This window comes from Peromyscus californicus, unplaced genomic scaffold, assembly GCF_007827085.1.
Source record: "Peromyscus californicus insignis strain IS unplaced genomic scaffold, ASM782708v3 Scaffold_7__1_contigs__length_154581171, whole genome shotgun sequence".
NCBI classification, from domain to species: Eukaryota; Metazoa; Chordata; class Mammalia; order Rodentia; family Cricetidae; genus Peromyscus; species Peromyscus californicus.
The window spans coordinates 104217893-104225319 of NW_026294595.1; positions in this window are offsets into that span (position 1 = coordinate 104217893).

Here is a 7427-nt window from a genome sequence, read left to right on the forward strand (position 1 = left end):
TATAAAGGACATAATGCTTATAGAGTTCACTTTGGTTTTACTTTTGCTAAGTATACTGATAAGAATTAGATATGAAGAACTAAATACTTTGATAAGATGGATTAAATTTAAAATACATGATGCTTGCATGTCAGGATATCCCCAGGCTAAAATAGTACTCCTTCCTTGGATGGGACACAGACCCCACTGGAATAATTGCATGATAGGTGTTGCATGTTACAGAATAAGAAGACAGGGAAACAAGGCTTGCCAGAACCTGTTGCTCCTGTTCCCGGCTGTACAGGCAGGGCCACTAAACCCCTCCTTACCAACGGAGGTGAGCTACTCCTCAAGTCTCATCTAACAGGAAGATGGATTCTTTTGCCTAATGGGGGATTTTGGAGCCAGTACCCACACTATGAACATCTCAAATGAGGGAAGGGCAGATGATAAGTACTCTGGATTCATCCCACAAGCTGAAATATGATAGTTCTATAGACAAGGGAATGTTTAACCCAAGCCTACCACCAGACTGCTGGGACCTGAACACTGGCTCATTGGTAGTACCCTTTACCCTGGCCCTCCATGCTCCTCCTCTTAGCAAAGCTAATCCCAGGAATAGAGGACCATACCCAGGTCCTTTGCTATCTACATTGTTCTCCAAAGTTGTAGCATGCTTTGCAGTGCAGCATTTTGAACACATTTTCTGACAGCACAATTACAAAGCCAACCCAGCCACGTAACAACGGAAAGTCGAGCTGGGGGTGGGGGGTGGGGGTGGGAGTGGCGCACGTCTTTAATCCCAGCACACAGGAGGCAGAGCCAGGTGGATCTCTGTGAGTTCGAGGCCAGCCTGGGCTACAGAGTGAGTTCCAGGAAAGGCTCCAAAGCTACACAGAGAAACCCTGTCTCAAACAAACAAACAAAAAAGAACCTAAAGTCAAGTTCTAACTCCTCAGAATATGGCACAGAATCCCTTTCATTGCACGAAAAACCCAGTGAGACCCCTGCTGGAAATGCTTGCTTGTTTTAAATCTTTCCCTATTATGATAAATGTGGCAGAGATGATTCCCTGGCCTGAACACAAGAGAATGAATCCAGCTTCTTGCAACTGGGAATGTGTTCCTGACCTGTCAACACTGTGTAAACTGACCATCCAGAGAGGCCAAGGTTTGATGCCAGAAGACCCAGAGAGACCAGATGATCATGAGATGTCGGCATCGTTGCTCTGGTTACTCTGAAAGCTAACTATACTATGCACAGTGAAAGTGTGAGGATCTGACTACCTACAGAAACAAATCATTTTTCATTTCTATATACTGCGCTCCTTGACATTATCTACATTTGTTGTCATCTCTGCTGTAGGCCTGACTGCCACAGCACCAGCAAACAGGAAACATGACAAAAAGCTTCTGTTGGCTCCTAGATGAGTAATAGTTGGGAAACATTTCTGTCGCTTTTGTTTTCCTTTTAATAGTTTTTGAGTGCTCTCTCTGGAAGACTTTTTAAAAAGACATGAGTAGCCGGGCGGCAGTGGCGCACGCATTTAATCCCAGCACTCGGGAGGCAGAACCAGGTGGATTTCTGTGAGTTCAAGGCCAGCCTGGTCTACAGAGTGAGATCCAGGACAGGCACCAGAACTACACGGAGAAACCCTGTCTCGAAAAACAAACAAACAAACAAAAAAAGACATGAGTAAATATATATTATACATAGTACATAGAATATGTGTGTGTGTGTGTATGTATAATTCTTAAAAGCTTCTGTTAACATTCTTTTGTCTTTTTTCATTGTTAATGACTAAGCTCCCTAAGCTAGTCACAATATTTTTTGACATATATAAAACAGACTATGACAAACCATGTGCTAACCTTACCTTAGAACAAGGATCTATCCAAACACACACACACACACACACACACACACACACCAAGGAATTCTGCCCTCCAACACTTGGAGACTCTTGGTGAGTAAGTGCAGCTCCTGAACTAGAAACCCTGTCCAGATATGTTGATACAGTTACATTTCTTAAGGTACCTGGATGCCGCCACTGGAGATGTTAGACGATGCTATTTTGACTTTGTGCTGGCTAGTCCTACGTCAAGTTGACGTAAGTTAGAGTCATCTGCAAGGAGGGACTCTCATTTGAGAAAACGCCTCCATAAGATAGGGCTGTCGGTAAGCCTGAAGGACATTTCTTAATTAGTGATTGATGTAGGAGGGCCCAGCCCCTTGTGGGTGGGGCCACTCCTGGGCTGGTAGTCCTGGGTTCTATAAGAAAGTAGACTGAGCAAGCTAGTAAGCAACACTCTTCCATGGCCTCTGCATCAGCTTTTACCTCCAGGCTCCCGCCCTGACTTCCCTCAGTGATGTAGTGTGACCTGAGAGCTGTAAGATGAAATAAACCCTTTTGGACATGGTATGCATTCACAGTAATAGAAACCCTAGTTAAGAGAGACTCTGAAAGGGATCTGAGCATCAAAACGGCAGGAGGTTCTAAGAAGCTGATGGGAACACATGCAGCAAGCTGGGTGGTGCCCTTGTGGTTCATCACTGTCCAGTCTGTAGCCATGGTACTCGCCTCTCCCCTCTATACTATAAATGATTTGTGGCTCATTCTTCTGCTTGAGGAAAGCGTCTGCTTATGGAGAAATTTAGCAAACTCTACCAAACAACCTTAATATAGCCAATCAAAATATGTCACTCTGGGTTGCTATGTGGGGGTGAGGAAGCAGGCAAGGGGACAGAAGCGGTAGAAAATGCTCTGTTTAACTGAACTGAAGCTCAGTTTGGGGGATGGTGGTGCCTAGGCCTGTTGTATTCATGCAATAAAGCTGCTTCCTAGCTTGGTCGTTTCCTGAAGCACCATTGTCCCAGGAAAAGTCACACAAGAACATGACAGCTGAAAGACTCTACAGATTGCGTCATTTAAAAGAGATTAGAGGGCTGGGGAGTCAGCCCAAACCTCGGGAGAGGAGCACAGGGAAAAGGAGGAGGTGAGAACCAGTCCTAATCCAGACAGGGCCATCAGCATAGCTGAACACCAAGTCCTGAATAATTCCCCAAGGACTCGACTATGTTCTATGACGCATGGTCAAAATTCCCCACCATGAATCTCTCCAGGTAGCTTTACAACACCCTCTGCGACCAAGATCAGCAGAGGGGTGTCTAGCTTGATTCTGCACCCTCGCCCCCCTTGACTGCAGGGTAACTAGAGCTGGAAGTGGCAAATGAAAGGGACATGGCACTAGGTCATTCCTTCCCACAGCCCATGAGCAGGGAGGCCCAGGAGGCAGAGCCAGGCCTAGCTTTGTGGAACCAGAACCCTGACTCAGTCCCTGGTACACTTCTCTCCAGGTGGTACCTTTCATGGTCCCCCCACCACTAAGGATGACTCTATGCCATGCTTTACTCTCCTCTGTGCCACAGACACATGCCCACTTGCCCCCTTAACAACTCCATTTGTGTGTCACAGGCATGTCACACCTTACCCATCCAAAAGCCACTCCTGATCATGCCTCAAGCATGATCCCCTCTTCAGGAAACACCAATAACCCTGTGGTTCTGTTGTAGAAATCAGTACCTAGAAGCCATCCCCGTTTGCTCTCCTGTCTCTCACTCCAATATTTCTTCTCCAATATTTCCTTGGCCATCAGGTTCTATTGGTTTCCAGTGTAGAACCTGACTACTCCTTACCATGTTCTGAGCTGCCAAGATGTCAGTTGGGATGACCCAATAGTACCTCCTGTTTGGGGACCTCTGCTGCTAATGGGCATATCTGTGTGTACGTGGAAGGCATCTAAGGACACTGAGAACTTTCATGCTAAATTGTCTCTTCCACTCATCACTAAGAATTAGATCCAAACAGTCTAAGAGTGCTAGGCATTGAGGTTACTGATTGTTCCCTCAAATGGTATTGGCACTTAGTAGAACTGACCTGCTACTTAGTCAGCCTTGGTGCAACTCTGATTCTTTGCCTCACCTGGGGCTCTCCTGTCTATACGGTCTGACTTCCATATAAAATCATCTTTTGTCAGCTAAGCCCTGCCTTGGGGTTCTGCCACTAATCATTCTTAATGAGTGGGAGAGGTATGTCTTCCAGAATCCAACAAGGCGCGGTCACCGTGGAAACTCCTCATGGATGGAATGACACTTACCACTGCCTTATGCAACACAGATCCATTACTGCTTGTTGGAAGGTATGCTGCAGCACCCAGTAGGCAGCCAGAGCCTCACTTCAGACCAGGAATTTTTGAACAAAAAAGAGCCATAGTCCTCCAATCACTTTCAGAGAACAGCAAAAAGCTACATTCAAAGAACCCTGATGATAATGAATATGCTAATGCGATTTCTACCAGGTCCCTACACACTTTCAAAGAAATGCTTTTGACCTTCCACATAGATTCAAAGCTTCCATTGAAGTCCAAGGGGGGTTTGGGCTTAAATAACATGAAAGTTTTTACATAAATGGCTACAACTAGGGAGTTGTGAATTAAAAGTGAATTTCACATTGTCCCCAAAAGCTCTGACCTTGAATGAGACACATAGGTCCTAATTGGTTGCCAGTGGACCTTCCGGCCAGACAGCTGTTACCTTTGGGTAGAATGAGCCAGGAAGCATTAACTGGAGTCCTTTCTGCATGACAAGTGCGCTCTGGAAACATGGGTTCAAATGCCAGCTCTGCCACTCATTAGCTGGCTGAGCTGATTGAGCTCAACTTGCTCATGTGTAAAAGGCTTAGTGATTTCTTGCTAGCAATCTGTATGTGAGAGGGGCTAGGCATCCACCCAATCACAGCACATCCAAGGTATGCAGACCCCCCAGCCAATCCCCAGCCTCACATGTTCCAATTCCAGCCTTTCCTCCCTTCCTCCGACAAATACTGAGGAGGTACCCAGGATTCAGCTGTGAACAAACCAGATGAGTAGGAGCTGCCGTATCAGTGGGAGGAACTGGAGGTAAACCAGGAGCAATCGAGAATCTATGAGAGGCATAAGTTGTAAAGGAGAAAGGGAGAGAGCAAAGCCTTAACATCATGCAGACCTGCATTCTAATCCCATCTCACGGTTTCCTGGCTGTAACTCTCAGAAGAGGCTTTTGAGGACATTATTCTCATATGTTCAAAGAGACCCACACTGGTCATTCTTCCACTCACTGAACAAATATTTATGAAACTGTAACCCGTGTCTGAATGCACTGCTCTGAATGCTACAAAGCCCACAATGAACAGAACAGACAAAAATCCTTGCCCTTGGAAGTTTAAATTCTAGAGAAGAGGAATAGACACTAAACAGTACAATCTCCCCTTGGCAACCATGGGGGACTGGTTCTAGGATTCTTAGTATAGAAATCCTTCGGTGAGCAAGTCCCTTATGTAAAACGACCTTATGTGTGTATAACCTACACTCTCCAATGCACTTTAAATCATCTCTAGATTAATTACATTGATCAATGATAATACCTAAAAACAATAAGTAGTTGCTACACTGTTTAGGGAATAATGACAAGAAAAATACAAACAAGCCTTCACTTTGTTCTATTTTTGTTGTTGTTGTCTTGAGGCACGGTTTTTCTTTGTAACATCCTGGAACTGACTTTGTAGACCAGGCTGGTCTCGAACTCACAGAGGCTGCCTCTGCCTCTGGAGTGCTGAGATCAAAGGTGTGTGCCACCACTTCCTGCTGCTTTGAGGGGTTGGGCCTGGCTTCAGGAAGGATCAGAGACTCAAGACCACACACCTGAAGCAGCTGGAACCTGCCTGGCTCTGTGCAAGTGCTTGACAGAGAACAGCTTTTATTTGTGGCATTTTTCATTGTTATCGGTGTTCTTATAGGCTCTGTGAATTGGCCACTTTTCTTCTCTGAGTGACAATAAGCAAGGCTAGTCCCCAGGTCCCTCGCTAGTAGGACTGTCTGCCTCCGATCCCAGACAAAGCCAACAGGAATGTCTGATGTGTGTGGTGGTACAGTCACCGAAAGGGGATGTAATGAGTGAGTGTCGTTGAAGGATGATCATAGTGTCTTGCATCCTGTTCCCTTCTACAGCCTCGCAAATTAGATGCCTTAGAAAAGCTGTACCTTCATCTTGGGTGAAAGATAACATCTGCTAAACAGATGTGTCTTTTTAAAGAGCTGGTACCTAATTAAATTCCTTGGCTCTGGTATGGGCAGGCAGAGCTGAATGGACAGGGGCAAGCCAAAACATGGCATATACTCTTCCAAATTGAACCAACCTCCTCTCCCCCAGAATCCTTCCCCAGACCCATTGAGTCAACCAACCTGGCCCCTAATAAGCCGTGCTCTCTCAAACTACCTCCTTTCCTTTATTCACCCCTCCCCATGTCCTTTCAAAACCCAGCTCAAACACCAACAGCTCCTCCATGGGGCCTTTTCCAGCCTCCCAGAAACAAAGAATTACCTCCCATAAGACCTTGCTTTACAACACACTTTATACATTACTTGACTGGAGCATCCATTTCATTCCAGTTTTATGAAGCCTACTGTTTCATGAGATCCTTGTAACTGGAAATTGTTGTTTAATTGAGCCTTTAAAAGGTAATGTTTGTATTAGTTCTTTAAGAATCTCGTACAATGTATTTTTGATCATAGTCATCCCTCTATCCCAACTTTTCCTGGATCTTCCCCAACCTACCTACCCACCCACCTTCATATTCACCTCAACCCTGATCCCCATCAAGTCCAGTTTGTCTTAACTAACCACTCCTGGGCATGGGGTTTGCCCCACAGTATGGTCAATACACTAGGTGTCACACACCAGCTGTCACATCACTAAAGAAAACCGACTGTCCCTCTCCCAGATGCAATCAAATGCAAGTAGCTCTTGAGCTAGGGATGTGACATGTGCCCACCTGAATGCTGTCTTCATAGTTAGGATTTCTATTGCTGTGAAGAGATGCCATGGCCATGGCAACTCTTACAAAGGAAAACATTTCATTCTGGTGGCTCGCTGCTTATGGTTCAGAAGTTCAGTCCATGATCATCATGGTGGGGAGCGTGACAGAGTGCAGGCAGACTTGGTGCTGGTTACATTTGATCAGAAGGTAGTAGGAAGCAGACTGTAACACTGAGACTAGCTTGAGCATAGGAGACCTCAAAGCCCACCCCCACTGTGGCACACTTCCTCCAACAAGGCCCTACCTACTCCAACAAAGCCACACCTCCTAATAGTGCCACTCCCTTTGGGGGGCCATTTTCTTTCAAGCCATCACATTCTACTCCCTGGCCCCCACAGGCTGGTAGCCATATCATAATGCAAAAATGCATTCAGTCCAACTTCAAAAGTCCCCATAGTCTGTAACAGTTTCAAACTTGTTTCGAATCCAAAGTCTCTTCTGAGACTCATGGCAATCTCTTAACTCTAATCCCCTGTAAAATTAAAATAAAAAGTAGATCACAAACTTACAACATATAATGGCCTGTGATATACAT